General features: G+C 38.6%; 1 long non-coding RNA gene across 1 annotated transcript; it reads left to right on the top strand.

The window, feature by feature from the left end:
- The first annotated feature begins 13,773 nt into the window (after positions 1–13,773).
- Positions 13,774–14,962, top strand: LOC119786727. The gene is made up of 3 exons (XR_005281226.1): positions 13,774–13,908; positions 14,413–14,552; positions 14,641–14,962. It is a non-coding gene; the product is annotated as an uncharacterized LOC119786727 (long non-coding RNA).
- The last annotated feature ends 2,360 nt before the right edge of the window (positions 14,963–17,322 follow it).

Below are 17,322 nucleotides of genomic sequence, written 5' to 3'. Positions count from 1 at the left end.
CCAACACCTGGGGCCTGTTTCAATAAGGAAGTTCAACCAACTCTGAGTTAAAACTTGAACTCTGAGTTGACTTATCCTGAGATTGGAAACTCTGAGTTTTGGGTTTCAGAACAGCTGAAATGAGTTAGTTCAATCAACTCTAAATTGACTGACTCTGAGTTAAGCGTGTGCACCACAACTATAAAAAGCCATTATCAATGGAGCACAGATATTACGAGTCACCATGGCAACAGCGTCAGACAAAAAAAGGTGTGCATATTTCTCACCAGCAGAACTGGATGTGCTTATGCAAGCATATGCAGAATTTGAACATGTATTTAAAAAAAAAGCAACACGGCTGCAGCGGATTTAATATCAAATTTTAAAAGGTATATTTTGATTTGAACTTTCTCCCTCTAGTTACACACTTTGGTCAATTTAAGATTAATTTATGCAATTGAATATTGTTTATTTGAAAGCATTAGAAGTGCAGTTTCTTGTCTCTCCTTGTATTGTTCATGTGGTTGAGGTTGATTTGGGATTTAGAAAGTAATTAATAAGTAAGTAAAACAAATTAGTAAGTAGACCAATACTTTCTAGAGACAGTAATTATTACATTAATCTAATTAGACTTGTAGAAGATAAAATTTGTAGTTAGTAATTAAGTAATTTTAGAGTAACTTACCCAACTGTTATAATATCAGAGGTGAAACTGGAAGAACAGTATTTTATTAAACCTAATTTAGTTTTCATGGATAGGTGCAATCCTGCAGGCATCAAAAGAACATGGCAGCAGCTGAAAATGAAATATAAAAACATACTTCAAGCAGGTAAGCCTTGAGCACATCATGGGAGTAGAGTAGCTACCTGGCTTTACAAACAGGATCATCCATAAAAGGACATGCCATTTCATTCCCTTTGATGCGCTCTACGTGACTGAAATGTGTCCAATGAATACTGTATGTCCCCAAAGAATCAATGAGGTGTTTAAACACCACTTCCTCTTTAAAAAAGGGGAGGAGACCAAAATAAACTCTGGATTTTCTGAAGAAAACCTGCTCCCGACCAGGTTAGGTTCACAGAGTAAATTCCCATGGTAACTGACTCTGAGTATAAGTTACCTCTCTTTCAGAAACGGGCTTGACTTACTCTGCTTTTTCAGGTTTAACTTACCTCCCTTTCTGAAACAGAAAACCCAGAGTTTCCCTCATTTCAGCGTTAACAAACTCAGAGTTTTCACTTAACCTCCTTTCTGAAACAGGCCCCAGGTGTGCTCTTGATCACTCAAATTAATGGGAGGGACAAACAATTAAGAACTTACTCCAAACTACTCCAAATGTAAAAATAAATAACACATTTTGGTTCTAAATTAACTTAAATATATTTTATATACCAAAAGACAAAAACTAAATTTTTAGAAATAACAAATTACAAAAATGTAGCATAAATGGCCACAACAGATTCAGTTTATTCATACTGTGAAGATCATATCTGTTTTGGACACAGTTGATGCTGGTTACCACTGCGTATTTGGATGCATAGATGCTGTGGCTGTTGGTTATATCATTCAGCTATATTACTCAAAACTGAATTAACTTGTGGAAACTGTGGATCACTCATTTGTGCATATCAAAGAAAAGTTGGAATTGGATGTTTGATGCTGTTATTGCTGATGCTTAAGCCTGAATCAAAGTGTGGACATGCAATATTGGATTGTTCATGTATGGATGCAGATTTATGCCAAAAAACGCAACCCTGCTTGACTTGTGGACTGAAACCTGCTTTCTGAAATTCTGTGTTGCATTATTTGTTGGGCATCAATATGAGTGCATCAAAGGCTGGTTCACAAGTAAATGACACTCATTGCAATGAAGTTGTTAAAAGGAAAACTTTTCCTACTGAAAAGGCCTTGATATGGAAAATGGAAACACTGCAGAAAGAACGCAAAGCAAAAGTGAATAAAATAAAAGGCCTCATCACTGCTTTAAAGGAGCTCATAGAGAGGAATGATGATGTTTCTCAGGTGGAAACTGAGTTGGACAAGTTGATGCATTTGCATGAGGAGACAATTTCTCTGCATGAGTCACTGATGGAAATAATTCCTCAGGAAGAAAAGGACAAGCAAAAGGTGTGGTTTGAAAGTATCAATAAATATAACAAGGGATTTATTGAGGATGTAAAACAATGGATCTCTGAAACAAATGCACCATCCTTAAGACATGCAACAAAGGATTCTGTGGTTGGTAAACAAAACAAAGAATGTGAAGATCCACCATGTTTGTCACTACACGAGCCTCAGCTTGATGCTAAAGTGTCCTTAGACACAGGACAGGAAGGCTTTCCTGAAAGAATTGACATGCAACAGGATGAAATTCAACCAAATGACAGCATCTCAAATGTTGGAAGCAGAAGACATGGATCAAAAAGTGGAACCTCAAGAACTTCAACCTCTTCTGTTTCATCTTCTCACATCAAAGCAGAAGCTGAAATAGCTGCTCTTCTTACTAGACAGAAATTACTCAAACAAAAGCAAGAGCTGGACCACCAAGAAGAGGAAATTAAGAAAAAGAAAGAAAGATTTGTGCTTGAGATGGAAATAGCTGCTGCTCAAGCTAAGATGGAGGTTCTAAGAGTCTCAGGAAGCAGTGTGAAAGGCAGCAAAAGTATAAAATTAAGTGGCATAGAATCCTATGTGGCCAAAGGGGCTTGTGCTGCTCTTAATGTTGAAGCTAATTCATTTGTGCCTGGTAGCCAAGGAGGGTATGACGCTCATACCACACTCAAGCCTCATCTGGAAAGAGTCAAGTAAAAAAAGAGAAAGTCCAAACTGACAAAAAGACCTGCCTTTACTGCAAGAGTGAACATGCGTTGGAGTTGTGTTCTCTATTGGAAAAAAGAACACATAAAGAGAAAATCACTTTTCTCAGAGAGCATGGGGTCTGCTTTGGCTGTCTGTGCATAGGGCACATAAGTAAAGACTGCAAGAGGAGACTGACATGTAAAACATGTGGAGCTAAACACCCTAGCATGCTTCATATTCACTCAAAGAATAAGGATCAAGTTGAAGGTCATGAAGGTGTGCCAAAGCAAGATGCAGCTGTGGGTGGTTCTCTGGTGGCAGTGCAAAGTAGTGGTCTTACTGGGGCCGGTGACCAAGACTGCAAACTCTCCATAGTGCCAGTCAAGGTGAAATCTAAAAAGGGCCAAAAAATTGTGGAAATGTATGCCTTTTTGGACCAAGGCAGTTCTGGTTCATTCTGTATATCAAGTCTGATGAACAAGTAAAATGTTTCTGGAAGAGGAACTAAAATTTTTCTATGCACTATGGGCCAGGAAAAGCTTGTAGGAGGCTATATTGTATCTGGTCTGGAAGTTGCTGGCTTGGAAAGTGACCTCTATTGTGACTTGCCAGATGTTTTTACACAAAAGAAAATGCCTGTGTGCAGGAGTAATATACCACTGGAGCGGGATCTGCTCAGTTGGCCATATCTGAGAGGGGTACATCTACCTGAAATTGAAGCAGATGTTGAGCTTTTGATTGGCTTAAATGCACCCAGAGCACTGGAACCAATAAAAGTGATTCCAAGTGAGAATGGAGGGCCATATGCTGTTCAGACATTTTTAGGATGGACTGGTAATGGACCAGTATTTGGGGAAGCTGACTGCAATCAACCCAGCATCACTGCTAACCGTGTCTCTGTAGTGAAATTGGATGAATTGTGGAAACAACAGTTCCAGCTAGACTTCCCTGAGTGCAGCCATGAAGAACAACTGGGTCCATCAAGAGAAGATTGCCAGTTTATGGAAATGGTGAAAGGCACTGTTGAGCTGGTGGATGGTCACTACACAATTGGTTTGCCATTAAAGAACAGGAATGTATACATGCCTAATAACCGAAAGCTAGCAGAACAACGTGCTTTGAATCTCAAAAGAAGGTTCCAAAAAGATGCCGTATTTCACAAGGATTATACGACCTATATGCATAACATAATTTCCTGTGGTTATGCTGAAAAGGTGCCTGCAAAAAATCTGATTTGCAACAGTGGCAAAGTTTGGTACATCCCACATCATGGGGTATGTCACCCACAGAAGAAGAAGATTAGAGTGGTTTGTGATTGTGCTGCATCATTCCAAGGTACATCACTCAATGCACAGCTGCTACAAGGACCTGATCTTACCAACTCATTGATTGGCATCATAACCAGATTCAGGAAAGAACCCATCGTGCTGATGGCAGATATTGAGGCTATGTACCACCAGGTGCATGTACCAGCTGAGGAATGTGACATGCTAAGGTTTCTCTGGTGGCCAAGAGGGGACGTCTCTCAACCCATGGTGGAGTACAGGATGCGTGTCCATCTTTTTGGTGCAACCTCATCACCAAGCTGTGCAAATTTTGCTCTGCGAAAATGTGCAGAGGATAACAGAAACTCCTTCAGTGAGCAGGTGGTGGATACCATAATGCACAGCTTCTATGTGGACGACTGTCTTGTTTCAGTTCCCTCTGAATCTGAGGCTATTGCACTCTATCACAACCTTCAGGCCATTTGTGCCAGAGGAGGATTCAACCTAAAGAAGTGGATGAGTAACAGTCGAACTGTATTGGGTGCAATCCCTGAAGAGAACAGGGCAGAGGACATAAAGGACATGGATTTGGACCATGGCCTACTTCCTGTTGAAAGAGTACTGGGTGTACAATGGTGCGTGCAATCAGATGCATTCAGATTCAAAATCTCAATCCAAGATCTGCCTTTTACCCGTAGAGGACTTTTGTCTGTGGTCAGTTCAATATACGATCCACTTGGAGTACTTGTGCCAGTGGTTCTAAAAGCCAAACTAATCTTGCAGGATCTGTGTAAGAAAGGTCTTGGGTGGGATGAAGTTATACCTTCACCAATTGCGAAGGAGTTGACCAACTGGATAGATGAGCTTCGTCTACTTGAGGACCTCAAAGTCAGCAGATGTTTAAAGCCAGTGGATTTTGGTTCTGTGACTTCTGCCCAACTGCATCATTTTGCAGATGCAAGTGAGGTGGGTTATGGAACAGCTACTTACCTCTTGCTGTGCAGCACTGATGGAAAACAATGCAGCAATCTCATCATGGGAAAGGCCAGAGTGGCTCCATTAAAGCCAATTACCATTCCTAGACTGGAGCTGACGGCAGCGGTGGTAGCAGCACGTATGGACAGATTCTGGAGAAAGGAGCTGCGAATGCCACAACTCGACTCTGTCTTTTGGACCGACAGCACTTCTGTGCTGAAGTACATCACAAATGAAACATCCAGATTCAGAACATTTGTGGCCAACAGGGTTGGAGAGATACTTAAAGCATCTCAGGCAACTCAATGGAGATATGTAAGCACTCTGTCCAATCCAGCAGATATTGCTTCAAGAGGACTTGGAGTAAAGACTTTCCTCAAGAATGAACAATGGATGTGTGGCCCACAATTTTTGCTAGCAGAGGAGCAGTGGCCTACAATTCCATACAGCTTAAAAGAACAAGAACAAGATGATCCTGAAGTCAAAATTAGCGTGTTGACAAATGTTGTTGCAGCCCAAGACGAAGATGACCCACTGTCTCAATTGATTGACCGTACCTCCTCATGGAACCGGTTGAAGAGAGTGATAGCTTGGGTCTTAAGATTCAAAAGCAGACTTTTAAGTCTCTGGAAGAAGAGGAAGGAAGTCAAGGGGCTGTTGTCACACTCAAAAATGGATGAGAATGAACAGAAGACTGTTCTAAAAAAAGAGCTGCAGAGTGTCAAGGATTTGTTCCCCGTTTCTCTCTCTGTGGAGGACCTGAAAGAGGCGGAGCTAGAGATCATTGGACTGTGCCAACGGAAAAGATTTCCTGATGAGTTTTCCAGTCTCTTAAAGAATCAGAATGTGAAACAGACAAGCCACATATACAAATTAAATCCATTTCTAGATAATGGTATTTTGAGAGTTGGCGGAAGGCTCAGTAAGTCAGCAATGCCTGAAGAGTCAAAGCATCCAGTGATTTTGGCCAATGATCTTCATGTTTCTGACATCATCCTTAGAAAAGTGCACAAAGAAGTCGGTCATGGGGGCAGGGCCCACATGTTGGCAAGGCTACGCCAGAAGTACTGGATTACTGGAGCCAGTGGAGCCATAAGAAGAATCTTGGCCAAATGTGTTATATGCCGACGGGTTTTGGCAGTGCCAGCAAGCCAACAGATGGCAGACTTGCCACTCAACAGGATTTCTCCTGATGAACCACCATTTACATCAGTGGGAGTGGATTGTTTTGGTCCATTTGAAGTGAGACGTGGAAGATCCAAAGTCAAAAAATATGGAGTTATATTCACCTGCTTAGCTCTGAGAGCTGTGCATATTGAAGTAGCTGCATCACTGGAGACAGATTCCTTTATGAATGTACTACGTCGCTTTATAGCTAGAAGAGGCCAAGTCAAAGAGCTTTGCTCAGACAATGGAACCAACTTTGTTGGCACGGATCGAGAATTGAGAAGATCTCTGGAGCATTGGAATCAAGCTCAGATTCATAATGAACTATCACAGAAAGGAATAAAGTGGAAGTTTAATCCTCCTAGTGGTTCCCATCATGGGGGAGTCTGGGAGAGGTTAATACGTTCAATTCGAAAGGTCCTCAACTCTACTTTAAGAGTTCAAACTCTGGATGATGACAGCCTCCACACTGTGCTTTGTGAAGTTGAAGCTATTCTCAATAGCAGACCAATAACAAAAGCATCCACAGATCCAAATGATTTGGAGGCTCTGACTCCTAATCATCTCCTCCTCCTCAAAGGTCAACCATCTTTCCCACCTGGTGTTTTCCGGAAGGAGGATTCGTATGCTGTACGTAGATGGAAACAAGTACAGTACATCTCTGATTTGTTTTGGAAAAGATGGACAAGAGAATACTTACCACTGCTTCAGGAGCGTCAGAAATGGAACAAAATCAAGCGCAACTTTGCTCCTGGAGACATTGTGCTCATCGTAGATGACTCTGCACCCCAAAATTCTTGGATTATGGGGAGAGTTGTTGAAGCCTATAAAGACAGAAAAGGACTCGTTCGACAAGTCAAGATCAGGACCAAGACAAGCTGTTTGGACAGACCTGTAACAAAGATTTGCCTGCTTCAGGAAGCCGAGGATACTTGATGGATTATTTGTTATGATTTGCTGTTCTTGTTCTGTTGTTGATACTACTTCACTTTGAACATAGAACCTGTGGCACAGACCATTTTTTACCAGATTCTCTGTTCAAACTGCTGATCTGAAAACACAGCTTCTATACATGTTTTTGTGTGAGATTATACCATGTTTCTCTTATTATTTAGTAATTATTATATCATAATAATTAGGGGCCGGAATGTAGAGGCAAGGATTCATTTTGGTAATGTCTCTAAGGGTAGGCTGCATGTGTTAAAGGTATGTATGGGCATGTGTGTGTGGAGCTATAAGTGGGTGTTGGCATGTGTCTGAGTGATTGTCTAATTAATATCACCTGGATCTGCTCTGAGGCTGTTTGTTTTTGTTTGATTCATAGAGAGGCTAAGACAGGGTGCCAATATTTCTGTTGACCGCAAGTTTAAAGCAAATAAGTCTGCAAATCGACCTGTTGTACAATGCCTCACAGAAAAAGAGTACAATAAACATCCCTAACTGCAGAAAAGCTTTATGTTTCCTCCTTGGATTCAACGCGTCGAACAGATCCCTGCTCTCCTCTCAGTGACTATTTTTTTGGATGATAGTCGCCTACACTGCATACTGGGCTTTTCTGAAACCCATCATGACAGCTTCTTTATTTTTTCTGTCATGATGGGTTCACTAGTGAGACCCAATAATGCAGAACACCACGGAGACGGAAACTGAAGTAAAAGGTTTAACAAAGTTTATTGTCACAAGCACAGAGTTAATCACTGGTTCTGGTTCAGGCCTGGGGAACTGGTTCACTGGAGTCTGCGTGGGAGACAGTTCAGTTAGCGTTTGCTCAAAGGAGTTTGATTCAGACTGTTTCTGATTCGTACCTTGAGGGTTCTTGGTTAAAGCCTTGAGAGGGAAACTGTTGGGTCCGGAGATAGTTTGTTCAGCAGAGTCCGTTAGCTGCTTCAGCGTCTTACTTCTTGAAAGTGAGCTGACCTTGGCTTTGAGTTTCCAGCTCTTAATCCAGAGCTGCATGGGAATCCAGAGAGGGACTTCAGGTTTGGCTCAGAGGGCAGGCTCGGCAGGTTAAGCTCTTCCAGAGCTTCACAGGAGAAAAACAGGTTTCCTGGAAAACAGAGACAAAGGTTAGAATCCAGTCTGGATTCAAGAGTCAACAAAGGTTCTCAGAGATACTAGGCTTAGGTGCTAACCAACTGGATCAACACTGCGGCGTTGAGGCAAGGTCTGAAGACAGCTTAAATACTGTGGATCCTCTGATGATGGAATGGGCTCCAGCTGTGCAGGAGGCTCGACTCAGGAGGATCCACGGCGGACTCTGCTGGAGGAAGGTGGTACTTCTCCAGCTCCCAACATTTTCACCTTTTCTGTAAACAGTTTCATTTCTTACTTGAATCGACTGTTAAATTGAAGTCTGAAGACGTTTTCTCTAAGGGAGACCCTAAAGAAATAAGATGCCTTTTGTAGGGTTTTGTTTTCCCTAGAGATGTCCATTGAATGCAAACTCATAGCCATGTCTCAATGTGTATAACACTACACAGTACCTTTAATTTGGTTCTAAAAACAGCAGATTGTTTACTAGTTTGTCTACTAGTAATTACTTTAGTTTTTTTATTATGCTGATCATAAAGCAATTTTTACACTGTGTTATGTCATTGGCTGATCTTTAATAAATATTTTAACCAGTGTATCAGACTCATTTTGAATTGATATTAGGTTGGTACAACGTTAAGTAGCTTCTGATGTAGTTAAGCTACTTTTAACACATTAGTGTAACTTAGCTTGCTATAATTCTTTAGGTGGTAGCTTTGGTGTAGTGAAGCTTAATTTATTGTTGAGTAACTGATAGCTTAGCTCACTACACTGGACAAGTAGCTTGCCCAACACTGCGAGACAGTCAGCGCCTGAAACACTGCTTATTTTCAGAAAATCAGCACTGCGTTTTCCCTTCCAAAATGATGTTGATAAAATTATGCTGGAAGTTTTGATAAAAGTATGTACAAGTTGGATAAGACCTGAGATCGAAATATTAACTTCAGATCATTTATAATAAATCTTTTTCCTGGGCCATTTCTATTTGATCACAGAAGATGGTAGAATATTAAATCCAAACATTTACTGATTCTTACAACAAACATAAAATTGACGTTTTCCTCTTTTGCTTCAGTTAGGATTATGATTTCTATTTTTTAAACATCAGAATAATGAGAGCAATTTTGCAAAATGTCTATTGAACGCAGAAAACATAGAGAATTGTACAGTATGTACATTACATATAAGTACACCAACCCAGACAAGCATGTTTCAACAGATGTAATAGCTCAGTAATCATTCACTCATTGAAAATGACATTTTTTACCAGCTTAAGCAGGTGTTTTCTCACGTTCTTTGGTATTTCTCCTGAGGTGTTTTCATTTAGTTCTCTGGAAATCTTAAGTTGTTTTCTTTTACAAGAGTATGATTGCTGGAGAGTTAGATGCTGTTTATAGATGCATATAATTGCTGGAATGGATGAATGTAAAAACCTTTGGCATCTTAAACTTTTATGCATGGATAACCCAAACTTAAAGAAATCTCTGAAAAAATGTTATCCTAATATTTTGGAAATTTTTCAGCTTTTTCAAAGATATAAAAAAAAAGAATGCAGTGAAAACGATGAATTGCTCTACAATGCGTATGCAGGATGTGCTCGAATTAAGTAATTTTGACTAAAAAAAAAGCGTTTACTTTGGTATGAATTGTTTTAACACTTAATTATTATTGTTCATTTAAACCTCTGAATTTGAAAACCCCAAAACAATTTAAAGATTAAAATCTACATGCCATATATGAAAATTCAATCTGATTTAACTTTAGACTGTGAAAAACAGGTTGTGCCTTTTTGCTGTGTCAATATTGTTACGTGGTGAAACTGGCAAGGGTTGGGCACCAGGCATATTTTAAAAAAATCGTATCTTTTTTTCATGATGTCTTTTCAAATGAGTAGCCAAATGTAGGTTTTCCAAGTGCAACACTCAATCAAACATCAACAAAAACAATTTTTAGTTGCATTTAGTTTTTTAATAGTAAATTGTTTTCATCAAGTGTTTATATGCCGTAATGAATACCAATATTTATGCTTTGAGTCTTCAGCTTATCTGTACCATTAAGTTTATTTATGCACCGCCAATTTAAAACCTATGTTACCTAAAGGCATTTTACAGAAACAAATCAATCAAATCACCTAGAGGTTATTTAAAAGTTTTATATCTAAGGAAGCACAGCTGATTGCATCAAGTAGTTAACTTTACAGGATTCACTGTGCCTGGATGAGCCAGATCAAAAGTGAGTATCCCCTTGCTCGGTGTCAATACCTTTGCACTAATCCCTCACTCTGAGCATGCAAACAGTGACAATGGAGAGAAAAATGAACTTAAAGAGGAAGAAATCTCTAGTAGAACCAGGCTCAGTGTAAGCAGCCTAGTGTTGAGGCCGACTGGGTTATGAGGAAACCAATAAACAGACACACACAAAAGAAACAGAAAAAATGAACCAAAAATATTGTCTTCATAAAAATGTAATGTTAAACAAGCTCAATATGTGTCTCTGTTATGGGAAGAAACTCAGAATCAGAATCGGGTTTATTGCCATTGTTAGTGAAGGAGTTCACAACTAGGAATTTTTTATGGTACAATCGTGCAACATGAAACATATAATATGAAATAGGTAAATAAAATTATAAAAATCTCTAAAAACACTGGAGTATAAGGCATGCAAAAATATACAAATATATACACTTAGGATAAAAATATGGATAAATAAAAAAAAATATAAAAAGTATAAAAAGTAAAATGTACAAGGTAGTGCAAATAGAGCAGTGTGCAATACAGCAGTGTAAATGGCATGGGCAGGTTATGGAGTCTGACATATAGTTATGTGTTCATGAGTCTTACGGCAGAGGGGAAGAAGCTGTTTTTATGGCGGGAGGTTCTGGTCCGTATGGACCGTAGCCTCCTCCCTGAAGGGAGAGGTACAAACAGACTGTGTCCAGGGTGAGAAGGGTCGGCTGTGATGCGACCTGCACGCCTCCTGGTCCTGGAGACATACAGGTCCTGGAGTGATGGCAGCTTACAGCCGATCACCTTCTCAGCGGAGCGCACAATGCGCTGCAGTTGGTATCTGTCCCTGGCGGTGGTGCCAGCGTACCACACGGTGATGGAGGAGGTGAGGATGGACTCAATGATGGAGGTGTAAAACTGCACCAACATCCGGGTTGGCAGCTTAAGTTTCCTCAGCTGCCGCAGAAAGAACATCCTCTGCTGGGCCTTCTTGACGAGGGAGCTGATGGTCGACTCCCACTTGAGGTCCTGGGTGATGGTGGTGCCCAGGAAGCGGAAGGACTCCACGTTGGAGATGGGGGTAGGGCTGTCTGTGAGGGCAAGGGGGGACGGTGGGGCTGTGACCTTTCTGAAGTCCACGATCATCTCCACTGTCTTTTGGGCGTTCAGATCCAGGTTTTTGCTGCTGCACCAGGACACCATCCGGTCCACCTCCCTCCTGTAGGCAGACTCATCACAGTCCGAGATGAGCCCGATGAGGGTGGTGTCGTCCGCAAACTTGATCAGTTTCACGGACTGATGAGCAAATCAGCACTGCGTTTTCCCCTCCAAAAAGATGTAGATAAAACTATGCTGGAAGTTTTGCATAAAAGTATGTACAAGGTGGATGAAACCTGAGATGGAAAGATTAACTTCAGATCATATATAATGGATCTTTTTCCTGGGCCATTTCTATTTGATTACAGAAGATGGTAGAATATTATATCCAAACATTTACTGATTCTTACAACATCAGTACATAAAACTGAACTTTTCCTCTTTTGGTTCAGTTGATTTCTACTTTTTCAACATCAGAATAATTAGAGCATATTTAAAAAAAAAAATTCACTTGAATGCAGACCATGTACCGACATGTAAAGCAAACATGTTGCAACAGATGTACAGATGTAATAGCACAGGAATCCTTCGCTAGTTGAAAATGACATTTCTAACAGCTTAAGTAGGTGTCTTCTCATGTTCTTTTGTTCTGAGGTGTTTTCATTCAGTTCTCTGGAAATCTTAAGTTGTTTTCTTTTACAAGAGTATGATTGCTGGAGAGTCAGATGTCGTTTATAGATGGATATAATTGCTTGCATGGATGACTGTAAAAACCTTTGGCATCTTAAACTTTTATGCATGGATAACCCAAAATCAAAGAACTATGGAAAAAATGTTATCCTAATATTTGGAATTTTTTTTAGCTTTTTTCAATGATATAAAAAGAATACAGTCAAACTGAAGAATATCCCTACCAGCCATATGAAGGAGTGGCTTGATCAAATAATTCAAGTAAACTAGACTCATTTACAGTTATTTAGACTTTGGGAAAAAATGCTTCAACACAGCTCTACTCTTAACCATAGCCCTGTGCTCCTCTATGAATTTTTTTGTACTTCTTAACTTTACCTCTTTTCTTTCACCACTGATTCTGACTAGGGATTTTCCTCTGGAGAACTTACTGTCATAATGATGATAACTGTAATATTGTCTCTACTTTGTAAGACGCTTTGGATTAAAGTACCTACTAAATTTATAAACATATAGAAAGTAATTTTTGTGTATGTAGACCTCTGAATTAGGAAAACCCTAAAGCAGTTAAATAAAGAAATGTAATTGCCGTGTTTAGATTTAAGTCTTATTTAATTCAAACTGTTACGGTAAATTGAGAATATTTAAAGAAAAATATGTCATGAAGTTGGTATTAATTATTAGCTTACTGTAGGACATTAATTCAAAGAAATCTGTGGCTGCCTGAGATCAGAACCTCCGGCAGCATATCTCAGGTAACAGAGTTCAAGGGTCCTGGTTTTTTAAATTTTCTTTTTAGGAGCGCTCATACTGTACCATAATTTTCTTCCAAGCCTGTTTTATGAGTTTATTTCTTAAATCATTTTGTTGAAGCATGTTTGACTTTCATTTCTTTTATTTATTTTCATATAATACTTATCAATTATTTTTATGAGATTTAAGTTATTTCTCTTACCATTGTGTGGTTTTCTTTAATGAAACAAGCTGTACCAACTATCTTGTTGATTTGTGTATTAGGAAATTTCCTGTCATAAACAGTTTAGGTGGGAGTTTTCTGTATCATTTTTATTCAGTGTCATGATTTATAAAAGGCTATTTGCAAACATTAACTCTTTTCTAAAACATGGTACTTACTTTTACACTTGTGTGAATGATTTTTCTAAAAATTTCCTGCAACAGTTTTCGAAAAGTTGTTTCGACTAAGCTTGTCCTTTTCAAGATCTTTCTGTAATACTGATTTAGGCAGTTTAAGGTAAGGTAATTTTTTTATCTTTTTTTTTTACGGCATATAATTTGTAAAATAACATTGTAATCAATGCTATGTAATGATGTGTTTGTATTTATTTGTTATTACTTTTGTGATGTGGTCAAATTAAGCAACTATCCCCTCTAAAGGGCCTATTGAGAGAAAGATACAGTTGGATAAACCTAGCTAAAAGTTTAGTCACTGAAAAACAACATTTCTATCAGTCTCAGAATGCTTTGGTTACTAAAAACAAGAAAAAGCAACAACAAAAATCAAGGTGAGTACAATCTTAAAGAAATGAGGAAGTTGGTGGGGATTGGGTGGTGCTTGGAGCCAAGGTGTCCGAGTTTGCTTTAAAAGGGCCTCCTCTATGCGCTCTCCTCACACATCCAGCTCTCTTCCTCAGGCTCTACTGCATATCCATACAGACTGGTAAGAATAAAAAAGAAACATATTTGCTTTTTATGACTAGATAGCTACAGCGTTAGCAGTCTTCAGATCACATTTGACTGAGAATGATTGATTACATTACAGTAATTTGTTGAGTGCAAATCCATAGAAGAACCAACTTAAAACTTACCTTGTGAGTACTGTTTTTATCAGTTTAGAAAGCTACAGTGAAAATACTGTATAATGAATTAATATTTGATAAGGATAAATCAACTCAATGCAAAATAAATATACACTGATCAGTAGAAACCTGTACATTAGCCGTACTTTATCCCACACTCAGCTGTGTTATCTGGTTAAGAAGGTCATGAGTTTAAGTTTTTGCTCATTTGATAACTATAAAATCTTTCCCCATCTTTGTGAGTAGTTCTATAAAGGTTTACACTAATAAAGGATTAACCACACTTAGATTTTCATGACAAAACAAAATATTGTTTTAGCTGATTTTCAACCACAAATATAAACTTAAATGATTTGTTGTTTTAGCTGCCATGGATGGGATTGAAGAAGCAATGAAGATTCTCAGGAAGCCCTTTGATAAGTATGCAAAGAAAGATGGAGACAAAAAGACTCTTTCCAAGCGTGCATTCTCTAGTCTGCTAAAAGCTGAGTTACCTGAACTTGCTGTAAGTAAACTTTCTATCTTTTTTGTAGCAAACGGTTATAATCCAGTCAAATTCCACAATAACTTAAACATTTTCTTTTATCTGACAGGGAGACAATAAACAACTGAATCATATGTTCAAAGAATTCGATGAGGACGGTGATGGCACCATTAGTTTTTCCGAGTACCTCCAACAAATTTCTGAATTAATGGTCCTTATGGGATTCTTTGAAGATCTTTAAAGGCTCTTTTTTTTCATTCAGTACTGGATAAAGCAGATCTAACATCATGAACACCTTCAGTTATCCTTAGAAATAGCAACATAATCTTTGTTGTAAGAATGAGCAACTTGAAGTTGTACATAATATGGACTTCTGTCTATATAACAATGCTGAATGAAAGAGGAAAAATAAAACATTTTTAATGCTGCAATATGTTTCTGTGTGTTGATTCCATAAAGGAAGAATGCTTATCAAATTAGACAACCCCCTGCCCCCTTTAAAAATACATGCATCCTCTTTTATAAACCTAAAACTATGCATCTTTTAAAATTTGTATAATTATAAAACGAAATGTCTTAAGAATATCTACGGAAGAAGAATTCGCCACGTTAACTCAATATTACCCTCTGCAGGACATGACACCATGCAGATTGATTATTTTTATACAGAGCCAAGTGACAGACATAAATAGTGTAACTGAATAATGATACATCATTTTCCTGCAGATCTTCGGGATATTTTACTCCCAACTGATGTACAGACTTAAACATTTTTGATTGTTCACTTTAAAAAAATGCCCCCTCAGTCAAAGTTCATGTAGACAATTTGTGAAGATTAGTTTAGTCTGTCATTTGAACAAATAAACTAGAGGTAAGATAGTCACCAAGTAAGCCTTTTATCATCCAAAGGACATCTACAGCAGAGGTCCCGGATTAGCGGACGACGGTCTGGATCGGGACCCACCTGCTGGCTAACCCGGACCCAACCGGATACAAAAAATGTATAAATTACTGCATGTTGTCCGAAAATAGTGTCTAATTTCACTTGCACCGCTTCTCCCGTTAAAAAGGTAAAGCCCTCTGGAGCGTCCGGCACCAGGCTACACGTGATACAAATTAGCCAATGAGCTGCTGTCAGTCAGGGTTGCTGCTGCAAGCTACTTTTAGACACATCAGGAAAACCTGTGGCAAGCCAGGCGATGGGGAAGAAGGAGAAGACGATGAGAAAAAGAGAACGGAGAGAGTTTGGACTGCTAGAAGAACTGCGGGGAACTAGTGAAAGAAAAGAAATGGGGTGCTCAAAGATGAACCTGCACATTTTGAGTGTGTTTGGCTCAACCTACTGGTGTGAAGCAGGATTCTCCACCATGACCATAATCCAAAATAAATTTCAATCCAGGCTCACGAAGGAGCACCTTGATATGTGCTTTAGAATGGCTTTGTTGCCAATCAAACCTAGGTTTAAGAGTCTTGCAGGGCAGCCTAAAGACCACGTCTATCATTAAGCCATAAAAAAGAAAGAAAAAAAACAAAAACAAATGGTCATTTTAGGTGTTTTGTGAAATATTTAAATCATTTAAACACTTTAGATTTTAAAATAGAAAAATGCTTTATTTTTTTATATTTTTTTTATTTAGAAATTCAATTTATAACATGAATGCAGAAACACCTGCATTTTTATTTCAATGTTAAATGCTGTTTAAAGTAACAAATTTTAATTGAAAATGTCTCCGGACCTCTGCTGGTTGTTGATTTTCTTTATTCGGACCCTGCTGATTTTTAGTTGGTTACCCCTGATCTATAGGATTAAAAGACTAATGTCCAAGCAGGATCTAGAAAAACTCATTCATATATTTATCTTTAGTAGACGTGATAAATACAACAGTCTCTTCATAGGGTTGCCTTAAAGTCCATCAGACAGCTGCAACTGATCCAAAACCCTGCTGCCCTTGTTCTCACTAGAACTAAGAAAGTAGAGCTCAACAGTCTGGTTTTGAAGGTCTTGCACTGACTCCCTGTATCTCAGATAATGGACAATAAAAGCCTTCTGTTAGTCTATAAATCACTGAATGGATCAGCACCTCAATACATAACATATTTGTTGTCAGAGTACCAGCTCCCCAGACCACTCAGGTCTTCTAGTTCAAGCCTACTCTGTACACCCAGAAGTAAAACCAAACATGGAGAAGCAGCATTTAGGTCCTATGATCCACTTATCTGGAACAAACTCCCAGAAGTCTGTAAAAGTGATAAAAGCCTGAGTTCTTTTAAGTCAAAGTTAAAAACACATTTGTGTAGAACTGCATTTGACTGTTAAACTGTTAACTGAGGTATCAATAGTTTCAGATTGTGATCCAACTGTTTTATTTGCTTTACCACCTGCTTGTACCATGTTTTTGTCTGTATTTGCTTTTAATCTGCTTTTATTCTTCTTCTATTTAATTTTTTCAATCATGTAAAACACTTTGAACTGTCCTTGTACTGAACTGTGCTATAAAAATGGGTTACTAGTTCATAATGATCCTGTTTGTTCCATAATGTTCTCTAACAGCTTTTAAGTTCTCCTAACACCGAATGTCTATAGAAGATTCAAAGAGGTAAGATTTTTTATTTAATGTTTGTTTGTTTGTTTATTTCACTAAAACTGCAACAAGACAAATGGATGCAATAAGATTATAAACATTTAATTGTTCGTTTAAGATGCCGCACTGTTGCTTTATTCCTATTAGCAACAGCTTCTAATCAGTGATGATGTCTACCATTGTAGTTGAGATGCTAAAATATAACAGAA

This window comes from Cyprinodon tularosa, unplaced genomic scaffold (genome assembly GCF_016077235.1).
Source record: "Cyprinodon tularosa strain WSP-4 unplaced genomic scaffold, ASM1607723v1 ctg277, whole genome shotgun sequence".
Lineage (NCBI taxonomy): Eukaryota > Metazoa > Chordata > Actinopteri > Cyprinodontiformes > Cyprinodontidae > Cyprinodon > Cyprinodon tularosa.
Note: the sequence above shows the minus strand (reverse complement) of the source record. Positions and strands in the feature narration are given on the sequence as shown.